The 15,678-nt window shown below is 44.2% G+C and overlaps 1 long non-coding RNA gene across 1 annotated transcript; it reads right to left on the bottom strand.

The window, feature by feature from the left end:
• Nucleotides 1-4,521: 4,521 nt before the first annotated feature.
• LOC121134546 lies at nucleotides 4,522-8,148 on the bottom strand. Its single transcript, XR_005871634.1, has 3 exons — nucleotides 8,101-8,148; nucleotides 6,458-6,594; nucleotides 4,522-5,264 (listed from the first exon to the last, which is right to left on the bottom strand). It is a non-coding gene; the product is annotated as an uncharacterized LOC121134546 (long non-coding RNA).
• Nucleotides 8,149-15,678: the final 7,530 nt, after the last annotated feature.

Genomic DNA, 15,678 nt, shown 5'->3' on the forward strand with positions numbered 1-15,678 from the left:
AATAGAAACGCTAGGACACAAATAAACCTTATATTTATTGAAAACTATATACATAATGGTAGGGCAGGAAATACTTGACAAAGAATATTGTAAGATGACACTGTGTTAGGTACATAAGATAAAGGCAGAGATCTATAGAAATCAGGGTATAAGTCTTGCTTCTTCTAGGTAGGCTCTGGTGACACTAAAGAAACATAAGAAACTATGTCTAGTTTCCACCAGAGTGTGGATTTCAGTGTTTTCTACTAGACATCCACATTAAAATTGTGTCTGTACTCCAGGGTCATCACATTTTTAAGTTACTTGATGTTTTTAATCATATCAAATTGAAGGTCAGGGTCAACGTAGTGGCCAAGTTGAGGGTCAAGGTTATCAAAGTGGCTAGATAACATTTGATGTCAGGATATGAGGGTTTGGACCACAGTCTTGAAGCCTGTGTTGGTCCTTGTGGTGGTTCCAGTTTCCTCTGAGGTGTTGGTGTTGCTAACACACATGAGATCTTCTTGTCCCGTATCTCTTGAAGACCAGATAGCAGTTGGGCAAACAATGACTCCAGGGTGCGGCCCACACACCCATCATGCCAGTGTTTGCCCAGATTGTTTTTCTTGTGTGGCCCAGATATCCAGATGGCTTGTGCTCCTGGGTCCTCCAACGTAAGAAATCTCCTGGGTGTGATGAAGATAGACTGAGGACCACAAATGTGGATGTTAAATTTGACTCAGGCTTCTTGGTGGAAAATTAGCCCCCAGCCCACACTGATTTTGATTGTCCTTCAGTCATCAGCTTCAGAAGCCTTGTTTAAGAATCCAAGGTTTTTGATGGATGGAATGGTGGGGGGCAGGGATCAGGTGAATCACAATAAGACCCTGTGCCATCTAATTCTTCTTGATATTAAGGAGAGTGGTTCCTTGTTCCATTAAAGGTCATTGCATAGTCCTTGCTCCCTTGCTGTGAGTGTATCACTGGGTCCTATGGAGAGAGGGTACGGCCCACATACCCTTACATTTAAGCTGGACCCAGGCAGTAGAAGCTACTCAGAGTATGTCATTCTTCAGACACCCCACTCATGGTGTTAAAGTGTGTTCAACCTTCTTGGAGCAGTAGGTGTGGCCTAGGTCAGACTTCAAGTCAGCTTCTTATCCTTGCTCTCTTAAAGTCCTTATACAGGAAGACCTTGGGACAGATGATTTGCAGGGTGCGGCCCACACACCCTTGATCCCAAGCTGTGTTATTGTTATTTGATGTTTATGTGAGGCTCAGATTACTAGAGAGCAATGAGGTCTTAATACACCTGCTGTGAGAATGTTTGTTGGATATGTTGGAAGAATAGCAGGTACATCTCACAAACTATAGTGGTACCACAAAGAAGATTCTAGATTATCATTGATGACAGGTCATGGTCTATGATGTGATGTCAAACATCAGTGCAAGAATGGTTGTGGTTGAGTCCAAATTTCTAAGTGAAATAGCATGGATTTGGTCACAAACGAGGCTATGATTTGTCCAACAAAATAAATTGACATGAGAAAATGCCTGGCCTCAGACCAGGTCGGCGTCATGGGTATGTCCATTTCCTTTGGTCATTAAGGTGAGGTTTGATCTTGGTCACAAATGAGGCTATGATTTGTCCAAAAATAATTGAAGTGAGATAATGCCTGACCTCAGACCAGGTCGGCGTCATGGGTATGTCCATTTCCTTTGGTCATTAAAGTCATGTATAGTCCCTTTAAAGACTTGCTCCTTTGTCGTGGGATCTTGTCCTGGGTTGACTAGAGTGTGTGGCCCACACACCATTTAATATTAGTCCAGTCTACTTAAGGTTCAAGGAGGTGCTGGATTTCCTTTCAGGTCTGCTCATGAACCTGTGTCAATAATTGTGTCATTATCAAGTTCCCCTTCTTGGAGGGGATAATGAATCCAGATTTCAGTTAATCAGATCAAGTTCTGGGATTGTCCAAGATTCTTGGTGAGCAGTCTATGGCTAGAGTTGAGTATGAGAAATTTTCTTTTAAAAAAAAGTCAGTCAAGATAAGGTGCAGGGTGCAGTGGTGTTACTGGATTATTTAGGTGAGCCCTTGGCACTTTATGGTGAAGTTGTCAGCATTTGTAGCATGCTGAAGATGTTGGATTGAATGAAGTGTGTGTGAGAGCCACACATCTGGTACTCAGAATGTCACTTATATCAATCATTACACGAAGTATAGACCATTAGTCCAAGACTATCAGTGATGAGCTGGGATATGTGTGCACTGATGTCTTGGTTAGGTGTAAAATACAAACTGAAAATAAGGCCTTGATCAGAGAAGCTCATGGTACATACTACAACCACAGTATTGTTTAACTTTAGATTGGCCGTGGGTTCAGGCCTCTTTGGGAGAGGATTAATCTGTGCTGATATTACATTAGTTTTTGTGCTAGGGTCAGGATTGTCCTGGGCACACTCCTTTTCTTGGTCTGGCCCAGGCCTCTTTTTTTGACTGGCCCAGGCCTAATTCTCTGGATAATTGGTCTCAGGCTTCTTTAGGGTCAGGGGTTAGCCCAGGCCCACATCTCTTCTTGCTTTGGGCCCGGGCTTTTTCAGGGTCTGGATTGGCCTGGGCACACTCATTTTCTTGGTCTGGCCCAGGCCACATTTTTGGACTGGCCCAGGCAAAATTCTCTGGATAATTATGCTCAGGCTTCTTTTGGGTCAGGGGTTAGCCCAGGCCCACATCTCTTCTTGCTTTGGGCCCGGGCTTTTTCAGAGTCAGGATTGGCCTGGGCACACTCATTTTCTTGGTCTGGCCCAGGCCACATTTTTGGACTGGCCTAGGCAAAATTCTCTGGATAATTATGCTCAGGCTTCTTTTGGGTCAGGGGTTAGCCCAGGCCCATATCTCTTCTTCCTTGGGCCCGGGCTTTTTCAGGGTCTTGATTGGCCTGGGCACACTCATTTTCTTGGTCTGGCCCAGGCCACATTTTTGGACTGGCCCAGGCCAAAATCTCTGGATAATTATGCTCAGGCTTCTTTTGGGTCAGGGGTTAGCCCAGGCCCACATCTCTTCTTGCTTTGGGCCCGGGCTTTTTCAGAGTCAGGATTGGCCTGGGCACACTCATTTTCTTGGTCTGGCCCAGGCCTCTTGTTTTGTCTGGCCCAGGCCTAATTCTCTGGATAATTATGCTCAGGCTTCTTTAGGGTTAGGGGTTAGCCCAGGCCCACATCTCTTCTTGCTTTGGGCCCGGGCTTTTTCAGAGTCAGGATTGGCCTGGGCACACTCATTTTCTTGGTCTGGCCCAGGCCACATTTTTGGACTGGCCCAGGCAAAATTCTCTGGATAATTATGCTCAGGCTTCTTTTGGGTCAGGGGTTAGACCAGGCCCATATCTCTTCTTGTTTTGGGCCCGGGCTTTTTCAGGGTCTGGATTGGCCTGGGCACACTCATTTTCTTGGTCTGGCCCAGGCCACATTTTTGGACTGGCCCAGGCCAAATTCTCTGGATAATTATGCTCAGGCTTCTTTAGGGTCAGGGGTTAGCCCAGGCCCACATCTCTTCTTGCTTTGGGCCCGGGCTTTTTCAGGGTCTTGATTGGCCTGGGCACACTCATTTTCTTGGTCTGGCCCAGGCCACATTTTTGGACTGGCCCAGGCAAAATTCTCTGGATAATTATGCTCAGGCTTCTTTTGGGTCAGGGGTTAGCCCAGGCCCATATCTCTTCTTGTTTTGGGCCCGGGCTTTTTCAGGGTCTGTATTGGCCTGGGCACACTCATGTTCTTGGTCTGGCCCAGGCCACATTTTTGGACTGGCCCAGGCCAAATTCTCTGGATAATTATGCTCAGGCTTCTTTAGGGTCAGGGGTTAGCCCAGGCCCACATCTCTTCTTGCTTTGGGCCCGGGCTTTTTCAGGGTCTTGATTGGCCTGGGCACACTCATTTTCTTGGTCTGGCCCAGGCCACATTTTTGGACTGGCCCAGGCAAAATTCTCTGGATAATTATGCTCAGGCTTCTTTTGGGTCAGGGGTTAGCCCAGGCCCATATCTCTTCTTGTTTTGGGCCCGGGCTTTTTCAGGGTCTGTATTGCCCTGGGCACACTCATGTTCTTGGTCTGGCCCAGGCCACATTTTTGGACTGGCCCAGGCAAAATTCTCTGGATAATTATGCTCAGGCTTCTTTTGGGTCAGGGGTTAGCCCAGGCCCACATCTCTTCTTGCTTTGGGCCCGGGCTTTTTCAGGGTCTGGATTGGCCTGGGCACACTCATTTTTTTGGACTGGCCCAGGCTGAATTCTCTGGATAATTGGGCCCAGACTTCTTTAGGGTCAGGGGTTAGCCCAGGCCCACATCTCTTCTTGCTTTGGGCCCGGGCTTTTTCAGAGTAAGGATTGGCCTGGGCACAGTCATTTTCTTGGTCTGGCCCAGGCCACATTTTTGGACTGGCCCAGGCAAAATTCTCTGGATAATTATGCTCAGGCTTCTTTTGGGTCAGGGGTTAGCCCAGGCCCACATCTCTTCTTGCTTTGGGCCCGGGCTTTTTCAGAGTCAGGATTGGCCTGGGCATACTCATTTTCTTGGTCTGGCCCAGGCCACATTTTTGGACTGGCCCAGGCAAAATTCTCTGGATAATTATGCTCAGGCTTCTTTTGGGTCAGGGGTTAGCCCAGGCCCACATCTCTTCTTGCTTTGGGCCCGGGCTTTTTCAGAGTCAGGATTGGCCTGGGCACACTCATTTTCTTGGTCTGGCCCAGGCCACATTTTTGGACTGGCCTAGGCAAAATTCTCTGGATAATTATGCTCAGGCTTCTTTTGGGTCAGGGGTTAGCCCAGGCCCATATCTCTTCTTCCTTGGGCCCGGGCTTTTTCAGGGTCTTGATTGGCCTGGGCACACTCATTTTCTTGGTCTGGCCCAGGCCACATTTTTGGACTGGCCCAGGCCAAAATCTCTGGATAATTATGCTCAGGCTTCTTTTGGGTCAGGGGTTAGCCCAGGCCCACATCTCTTCTTGCTTTGGGCCTGTGCATTTTCAGGGTTTGAATTGGCCAGGGCTCCTCATTGTCTTGGTTTGTCCCTGGCATCCTTCATTTGATTGGCCCAGGCCCATGTTTCCTCTCTAATGGGCCCAGGCTTCTGTAGGGTAAGGGAATTCCTCGGTTCCTTATGTCTTCTGATTTGGGGTCCAGCCTTTTGCAGGGTCAGCGTACCTGTTTATCATTTGGGTGGAGGTAGTTGATCCTTTCCAGCCGATGCTTGCCCAAATCTTTGACTAAATCTTGGTCTATTTTTAGCATTTCTGAAAAAATAAAAGAAAAGTCAGGTGGACTTTGATAGTGGAAAATACTAGCTACTTAAATGTTCTCAAAACATCATTGTCCTGTCCATGGGGAAACATGCACAGAAACAGACACAAATAGCCCACAGTTCACATGAAATAATTATACATTATACAAAGAGAAAGATGGTTGGGTAATTCCTTCCTGTTGCACAGCTGACTGTCTATGGTGGAGGGGTATCTCTGAGCTCATGTGGAAAGACTGTCGCTTCTAGGTTGTGAGATACAATTAGGAGAGTCCCACCAAGTCACCATGGTATTTTTCCTTTCTGTCGTCTGAACCCTTGATGGAATATCACAGTAACTAGAAACAGCAGAGGTTAGTCCTCCCTTCATCTTGAGGATGCCTTGCTAAGGCATAGAAGTCTCTACAGATCATCAGAAATCTCTTTGCTGTGTGGGGATGGCATCCTCTCTCTGAATATCCTACATGGCCATGTTCAGCAAGGGTAATTTCTCTGACCCTTGTTTTTGAAACCCTTCTCATGGTCACATCTGCCATGTCAATCAAAACCCCCTCAGACACCTAATCTGCCTTTGTCACCCCTTTCCAGATAGTCCCCTGCCAAGTGTACTGGTTTGAGATCACTTCTTCACCTACAGAATTTTCAGCAATCACTTACCTGAAATAGATTTCTGCCCACCTTCTCCTGAGCTAAATCCTGGTCCACTATAGTGGACTCTGCTGCCCTCTGAACTGGGTCACACCCGGAACCATGACAGTGACCCTCATGTGAGGTCACAGAGGCCAGGCCTCACTCTGTCTGTGAAACTCAAAGGTGTCGATGTGCACAGATGTCTTTTGGGCTGGTATTCAGGGGAAGTCCCTGAAGGCTTCTCTTAAGATCATTTCTTGGGAACAAGCTCACATCCAGTCCTTCTCTTACAGGGAACTTCACCCCTGGGACCAGCATGTTTAGTAGGGAAGGATCATACTCTGCCCTAATGTACACAATTCACTTCTTGGTGTCTCATTTCTGCTGCTCAGTTTCTAAATAAGTTTCTCTTGTCAAGAGATTTTAAGTGTGCCATCTGCAGGATTTTGGGTATTCAGCTGATGGAAAATGTTGGGGTGCAACCTCTCCCATCACCACCATTAAACAAAGCTTGCAGGAGGATTGCCCAGAAATCAGGATGTCATGAAATTCCCTTACCTGGTCCTGCCATGAAACAGTCAATGACTTCTGAGAATGTCACTCTGTAGATCTGTATAACAGCAGAGCTTCTTCCTCTTGTCATTTGGAAACTGGAGTTCCAAGGCACGGGCTGGCTCTGCCTCAGCAGCTGTCACCTTTTCTCACAAATACAGGTTGTGGTTAGTTGATGAAATTTGAGAAAATCCACTCAGACACCCAGATTCAACCACAAATATATTAACTCAGGTCTCATAAGTAAAAGCTTAAGTTTGAAAATAAGATGGATGGAGTATGGCATCAGTGTCTGTGGCCATTCTGGGAAGGGCCTATGGGCCAAATGTAAAGATGATTTCCAGGAAGGTTCATGTCTAGAGAAGCCCATGAGAAGCACTCCTACCTGTGAAGCATATGCTCCCTGTGGGGATGTCACAAACAGGTGGTTGGTACAAGTAATTATCTTAACACTCTGTAGGCTCAATCCTTAAGTGATAGACTATGCACTGAGTTGACAGTTTCTTCAGAGGCCTCTCTTCATTAAATTTTACATATAATTTAAATGTAAATATGGATAGGTTATGGAGATGGCTGTAGTTGTGTTTCTTATTGTGTCCCTGACTTCAGCCATGCTGGACCCTACGCATAGTTATAAAAGATAAGGATTGTGCTGTCTAGAAGCAAAGACCCTTCAGACCCCTGCAGTAATGAATTTGACACACTCCTACCTGTCCTGACACTGTGGGCTGCCTTAGCTGATGGTTGTTCCTGGCTTTTTGGGCCCACTATCAGAGTTTATTCTGCACCAGCCTTGAGACTGAAGTCTTCTCATGTGATACAGTGTGGGTGTGGACATCCCATGGCCTCATTCTCCAGTGAGTTGTGGGTGTTGTCTTCCTGAGTCCTTGTTATACTAGTTCTTTGTCACACATCTTACAGATACTTACTGAAGCTTTTTCTACAGCTATAGCTCATATCCTTTATCACCGTGCTCCCAGTATAGCCTAGTGAGGTTAAATTATCCCTTCATCCCAGGAAACCTATGTATATATCTCCCTTCACAGAGCCTAAAGCTTCCTCAAAACACATCCAAGTGAAAACGTGGATAAGCACAGAATTAGAAGGGAGAGTACTGCCATGGTGCTTCCTGTGACAGTGACATTGGATTCTGTTCCCAAATTATGGCAGCTGTCTATGTCTATCTTAGTATAAATGAAAACATTGTTACCACCAGGGACCAGAATTATCAGGGAAGAACAGATATCAGTGCCAGGGATGCTTTGCCCACACTCCTTGAACAACCTACGTGTGATTGTCTAATGTGGGCATAAAAACAGGAACCCTCCGTCCTTATCACCTAGGTCTGAGGCTGGAGTCCTGGTGCAGATCCACCTGTGTCCCTTCATCCCGAGGCCTCTCTCTCTGTGAGTGGAGGGGTTTCTCTCCATGTGGTCTTGAGGTTCCTGTCCACTGCTATCAGACTTCTGACTCCTGCTGTTTCTACCTCTTCATAAGATGAGCTGTCCTCAGGCTGGGACATTTCAAATACCTCACTATGTTTTAGTGTCCCCATTTAAGATCTCAATAAAGAAGTGCCTCAAACTGAGTGAGTCACTCACATGATTAATTTAAGGTAGTGTCCTTCCCAGAAAACAGCCCAAACTTACCGAGTCACATGTACTTGCTGTGATTCAAGCCCTCCTTCTGGACTCTGGCTTGTCCTCAGGTAAGACCCTGGCATTGCTAGGGCAGGGTTCTATTGTGAGGTCACAGAGTCCTCACCCACCTCATTCTGGGAATCCCAGGTCATCCAGACCTCTGTTCTCTCCCAGCCTGACCCATCGTTGTTCTTTGCTAACCTGTGCAAAGATCCTTGGAAGCACTTAGATTTGGGAAAGCAGGTAGAATTGTCTCAGGAATATTTCTGTGAGGATCCATTACATTTCTCTCCTGTCATTCCTCCATCTTCCCACAGGTACCATCACCCTTGAGAGGAGGAACACTGTTGACAATGCTGCTTCCTCAGCTCAGTTGTCTGAACTCACATCTGCCTCATCATCTCATATTCTTCATAGTCACCATGGTTTACTGCTGGCACTCAGCCTGTGGGGTACCATCTTCTGCCCTTCTACTTGGTTCCAACCATAACCTCATCTTATTTTCTACCTGTCTGCATCATTAATCTTTTAGCTTGAGTTTGGTTGTGGATTATTAGCTATTGTTTGCCTGGCATTCCCTTGGCCCTGGGCTTTAGAATGAACAGTACAAAAATACATGGATGAATAATGAATAAATACATACAGCATGGATGATTCACAATAGCTTCTTAGGTAGAGCCCAGGTTGTGAGGTACAGAGACTCCTGGAAGCACCTGCTTTTCCTTGTCCCAAATCAGGTGAACTTTCACTGAAAAATCTGTGTGTAGGAATGATCAAGCTGTCCAGAAATTTGCCAAGCCCTTTGTCCCCACGTGTGCAGGTCATGCAGTCGTAGTCAGGCTTGTTAGCTCTGACTGACGTGAAACTCTTTAGCAACTCTGTGCTTCCCCTGTGCTAGAACTTCAGTCTCTCAACTACCAGGTTTCCAGTGTTTCTCATGAAGAGATGCTGTACATAAATCATGACTGACACCAAACTAGGGGACTTCTGGCCAACCTGGTCATGGGGCTACCATGCATTCTGTGTAGAGAAGAAATGTTGTAAGGGTCAGACATTAATTTGAAAATGTTGAAGGAGAGTCCATGGTTTCTTTTCTTTTTTAAGAAAGAGGACATAAAGCAAGGGTTAGTGAGCTAAAGTTAGTTGTGGAAGGAGTGTGGGGTAAATAAGATCAGAATTTAATGTGTGATATTGTCAAAAAATTAATTAAAATATTTATTTATTTATTCATTTATTTATTCGACTTCATGCATTGGCCTCTTTGAACGTCCTCAAACAAACACCCCTGCTAGTTGCCTGGCCTCATCATGTTTCCTTAATTGTGGAGGGAGATTCTATAACCCTGTTCTGGTATCATTGCCTCTTAAGCTGTATTTCTCTGCATGTGGGTCATGAACCCTTTGGGGGTGGAATTGAAAACTCCATTCACAAGGGGTATCCTAAGACCATAGGTTATTTACATTACAAACCATAACAGTAGCCAAATTACAACTATGAAGGAGCAATGAAAATAATATGGTTGTGGGTCATCACATCATAAGGAACTATATTAAATGGTTACAGTATTAGGAAGTTTTAGAACCACCTCTCCAAAGCCAGAACCATGTGTGATAAGCTAAAAGTTCTACTGCTTCCTGAAGATGGAACATTGCCTCTCCTTCAAATACATTTTCAACAGAATTCTGGTTTTTATCGTTGCCTTCACTGTGTAAGCTTACCAGTCCTGGAATTCAATCTATAGACCATGTTTCATGAACTCAGAGATCCTCCTGCCTGTGCTTTCAGAATGCTAAAGTATCACAAGAACAGTCTCTAGTCCACATACTAACATTCTTCTCCTCTGAAACCTCCTGAGGCAGTCCCTCACAGTTCAAAGCACTCTCAGCACCACTATCATCCATACTCCTACTGGTGAGGACCATTAAGCCCCACTTAAAGTGTTCAACTGCTTTTCTAGTCCAAAGTCCACAATCCTCCAAACAAAAGTGTGGCCATCCCATCACAGCAATACAGCACTTCTGACAGCAACTACTGTATGAGCTAGGGTTTTATTTCTTTGAAGAGACACCATGACCATGTATAATAGTTTGAATGTAATTTTACCCTCTAATCTCATAAGCAGTGGCACTATTAGGAGTTGTGACTTTGTTGGAGTGAGTATGGCTTTGTTATAATTGTGTCTTTATGGGGGCAGGCTTTGAGATTTCCTGTGTTGAAGATCCCACTCATTGTCTCAGTACACTTCCTGTTGCCATCTGATCAAAATGCAGCCACCAATATGTTTGGCAGCATGTCACCCTTCTCACTACCACGATGATAATGAACTGAAACCCAGAACTGTAAGTGAGCCACACCAAATAAAATTTTCATATATGAGATTTTTCATGGTCATCTTTTTCTTCCCAGCAATAGAAACCCTAACTAAGACCACCAGGGCAGCTCTTATAAAGAAAAGCATTCAACTGGTTTGGCTTATAGTTCAGAGGTTTAGTCCATTATCATCATGGAGTGAAGCATGGTGGCAAACAGGTAGACATGGTGAGGAGAGGTAACTGAAAGTTCTACATCTGGATTCACAATTGAGCCTACCTTGGGCTTCTGATATCTCAAAGCCCACTCCCAGTGACAAACTTTAACAAGGCCATACCTACTCCAACAAAACCTCATCTCCTAAAGCCCCACTCCCTATGGTGTGATGGGGGACATTTCATTCAAACCACCACAGAGACCATTGCCATTGATCTTGATAGTGCACTACATCTTGATGGTAAGACCCTATTGCTGGAAACACTACAGGCTTCGGTCATAGGATATGCAGAAAACAAATGTTTTCTGCTTATGAACACAGTTCAAGAATGGAGTCCTGTGAGGAGATTTCTGAGTGCTTGGGAGAAAACTCCAGGTAACCAAGACAAGAATCTTATGACCTCAGTTTCTTCAAAAAACACAGAATTGTTCATAGATCATGCTTTCATACTCCTCCCATGTGTAGTGCATAGGAGTTTATTTCAGATTATTTATTACAACTGGATATAGTTATTTGGTTACATGCTTCTATAGAAAAACATATTTTTGCCACATGAGGCTTGAGCACCATGCAAATCTTGTTAGCCACATGTGGCTTCCTTTGTAACTGGACATTTTATGTGTGATTCAAAATGCAAAGAATGTTTTGTTGAAGTTGTTTAATGAGCTAAACCCATTCGGTCAGGCACTACATTCATCCACCTTGCCGGATAGCTAGAGAAGGACTCGTGTGACTATTCTTAACTCTCAGAGTGTAAGTTATCTGATGCTCTGAATGAAGTTGGCTATTGCATCAGACTTTAGTCCACCTAATTTATTGGCTCCTGTCTCCTAGGTCTAGATATATGACAAATGGTGCCTGAAACTTGGACCTGAAGTTGTCTATGAGATAAGTGGTGATGAACCCACTCAGAAGGAGGTCAGTGAGAATACAGCGGCAGAAACCATGGATGGCTTTGCTTTTTGTTTAACTTGTGCATCTTTTTTTTAATGAAAGAAGGAAAACACATACTAACATCACAACTATTAAATTTCTTGTAATTTGTTTGTGATTATAATATTTGGTTTCCAGAAGAAGGGACTTTAGATGAAGAAGAATGGGACAGAATCCGAAAGAATATTGAAAAGGCACACAGACATGGAGAAAAGATCTTGTTCAATTTTGGGTCACTGAATTTTAATTTGGACTGTTATCCAAGTGCTTAAGGATGACACAGAAGATATCAATCATGAGGAAGAGATAGATAATTCCTTAAATGAATATCAACTAGATGACCAAACTTTAAAATCTTTCCGTGGCACCAGTGTGTGCCTGTACACTCTCACACAGCTGAAAATAAACACAAACATTTTCAGTGATATCCGTTCCACCCATCTGGTCCACCCTGTTCCTGTACTGGAGTCACAGGGCAGGTTAGTGATCAAGAGTCTAGGAAATGGCACCCTCTCCTGTAAGGTTCAGCTGCCAATGAGGGTTCACGTAAGTCTTGATCTCAAGGATGTTGATTTACCACAGTATTGGGGTGTGTTATGGAAGAGGTATGGGCTACCTTAACTGTGAAGAACAGAGTGGTTTTCAGACAGGATAATAGGGTGGAGTTCACTGACTGGTCTTCTAGGGAAGGATTGGATCATGAGGGAGGTAACATAGAAATTCTACCCTGGCCTGTAGAGCCTTAATACCCCATCCTGATGTCCTTGACATGAGGCCCGTCTGGTCTGTGTGGATTTTGATGGGTCTGGGGTAAAATGGAGAGGTGTGCCCCACCTGCTGGGGAACTTGGGAAAGCCTGTGGACACTGGGACAGTTTCCCATCTGTTAAAGACAAGAGCATTCAATTAGCTTTGTTAACCTGAGGGTTTCAGAAGACAAGGGAAATGGGTTGGAAAGCCCCAGCATTCTCATGGGCCTCGGGATGATAGCATGTCAATGTCAGGGATCTGTCCCACCATATGCTGCCCAGGGGGTCCAATGTGCTAGAGCTCTCATGAGGGCCCACAGGCATGATGAAAATGTCTAAAGGAAGCTTTAGTTAGAGAAATTTTATTTTTTATGTCAGAATACATACAGCTAAAGATGAGACTCATCACTTTCGAGCCTTTGCAAAGCTGATGCCATGTTTCCTGTACTGTGAGCTCTGAGCAGAGTTCTAAGTATTCAACTTTTAAATTATTTCCTTTATAGTTAATACATCTAAGACCAGGGCTATCTGCTATCCTGGTACCCAATGACCATCTTTCTGTAGACCAGCAGAAAGATCAGGGAGGCCACATCCAGGAAGATAGTTATGCCCCTCCAGCCATTCCTGTAGGATTTCTGCCATTCCCATAGCCCAGGTAGCAGCCTTGTGTTGAGGAATAATCCTATGATATAAGGAGAATCACAGGGGTTAAGGGTTTGTTAACTAACTGTAGCAAATCAAAACAGCCAGTTCCACTCCATAGGCTGAGGGAAGTATTAAGAAACTGATGAATATCTGGATCATGAATCCCTCCTGTGCCATTAGATGAGCCATCAATAAAATAAGTAGCTGCCTGTGGAACGTGAAAAGGTTAGACAATTTTGTAATCACAAATTCAGTCCATATGAGAAAAACTCACAAATTTCTGAAGCAATGTCTACCATTACACTTGGTGCAAACAGCCTCTTTCTTGTTTCTGCTACACCATGGGCTAGCTGGCCTGATATCTTCCGACCCATTCTTCTGTCTCCACTGACTGCTTCTCTGTGTGTATTGCTGGGATTGCTGATGCAGGCGAGCATCCTCAGCTCTTTACTGGTGTTTTGGGCCTCAAAGCCAAGCTCGGGCAGCTCTTGATTTGCCTGCTGCTTAAGAATCAGGAAGACAAAAAGACTATCTCTCATAAAGTAACTCCCTGCATTCTCACTGCTTGGTGAAATAAAATGTGATAAATCAGCTTGTCTGGTTTAGGACAAGAATGTTCATTTTGTGTATTTGCTTCTGCCTTTTCCCTGGGTGACACCTGCCCCTTATCATCTGCTGCCACTCACACACTGTCTGCCCGTCTCCCATGGCCTCTGCATCCACACTGGAAAATTAGCAGAATTTTCCTTTATGGAGAAGAAATCTATGTTCATTCTCAATATGTCCACTGCTGTGTGCTCTGCAGACTGACAGCCACATCTCTTCTTGTCCATCACAAGCCCCTCCCCCTCCCCTGTCTTTTCCTAGGCTGTTGTCAGTCTCTTCTCCTTTTTGGTCTGTGACTCATTTTAGTGTCTGTATCTCATGCTGTCTGTCTCACCTCTGGGCATTTGGGCATTTTTTCTTATCCCTGAGTGGGACATGTGTCTCCTGTAGTCTGTCTGATTTTTCAGAAACTGATTCAGAACCTTCCCTGTTAATGTTGCTGAGTTTGGTTGTGACAGCCACATTGCACACATTCAAGTGACACAGTGAGAATCAAGTCAGACTCTAACTGAAATCCTTCAAAATAGAACAGACACCCCCATATGGTCTTATCTTTGAGAAGTTCTTTTGAGAGGACATGGTGGTATTTTGTGGAAACATGAACTTAGATATAGAAGTGCAATTCTGTGTTGGTTTTGGAGAGACTTCCAGCAGTCAGTACTAGTTTATGTCCAAAGCATGGGATAGCAGCATCACGCATAGGGTTCCAGGAAGGGAGGCTTATTGATTTGTTAGGAATGATCTCCCCCAACTCCACACTGGCTGAGAAATCTAAGAGATAACACAGACAAAAGGAGCCATTGGGGAGAGTTAGCTGTAACGCAAATGTGTGACTGTGGGCAGGTCATGTGACTTTAAAGTGGCCTGTAAATAACAGCATAGGGAACACAAGAAAAAAAGGTCATGGAAAAATCCTGAACATGATGAGTGTCTGCAGAGGAGAGTCACAGTGGGGAAGTTCAGGTTCATTGAAACTGACACTGTATCCTTCACATTCAGATCTTGAACAATTAGTGCAGACAGTACTCCATGACTTGATGAATTTCCTAAGAACCAGGATGTAGCTTACAGTGACAAGAACAGTACATAAGAGATGACTTTGAGAGGGCTGCTCTTCTCTGGGTGCAAGGGAATAAGGGGGGAGAAAAAATGGGGCAGGGAAGAAGAGGGGGATGAGAAGGTGGACAAGCAGAACAGGAAAGAGAAAGACAGAGAGGGGACAGAGGAGGGGAGAGGAGGTGCTTTTAGACATTCTGATATGTGAAAAGAATTGATGGGTTCTTACAAAGAAGTCCAAGAAAAGCCATTTTCTTTGCAAAATATAATTGTGAAAGACAAAATAACAGAAGCACTATAAGTAGCACACAAACCATGCCATGTCTTAAATTCAAAATGGCCAGCCCGATGTTCTTAAGTGTGATAAAAAATGCAGTGTACCATTTATGGTGATTTGGAGGTTCTCCTGGGATGCTGGGGTAAGCAAGAGCTGACTGGACCCACTCAAGAGTTAAACCTGGCCATATATAGCTTAGCAGAAAAAGTGTACCCGAGATGAACAGGAGTGCCAAGAGGTACCTATGAGGATTATCTTACTCTTTGTTGTAAAAAGAAATGATTACAGAACAACTTGGATGTCCCTGAATAAAAAAAAAAAACTAGCTGTTGCAACATGACATTTATGTAGAAATTTAACATGTAAAAACAGGACTGAGAATTTTCTAAATATCTAAATGCATATGCAAATACTCAGACACAAAAACAACAAAATGCTTATTGCTGTGAAGGCTAGAATGGAGAATGAGACAGGAGATTGAGAGAAAAAAAAATCAACAATCATGAATTACATCTGTATTGTTTTAATTTTTAATCTGGTGGTGAAACTGTAGTAGAACAGCAAATCATTTATGTTTCCTCATTGCAAATGGTAGCTACTTGTTTTCACTCTATGTTTTTTAAATTTATTTTTATGATTTATCTTTTTTAATTCTACATTTTTTCATGTACAAATCAAAGTCCAAATATGTTCTAAAACGATAAGCTTTTAAAAACCACCTTCTAACATGAGCTAAGTGTTCACGAAGGGATGACTAGAGTCACAGGCTAAGCCCTCCCTACAGAATGCTGCCCT

The sequence above is a fragment of the Mesocricetus auratus genome, unplaced genomic scaffold, assembly GCF_017639785.1.
Source record: "Mesocricetus auratus isolate SY011 unplaced genomic scaffold, BCM_Maur_2.0 Super-Scaffold_100028, whole genome shotgun sequence".
NCBI lineage: Eukaryota > Metazoa > Chordata > Mammalia > Rodentia > Cricetidae > Mesocricetus > Mesocricetus auratus.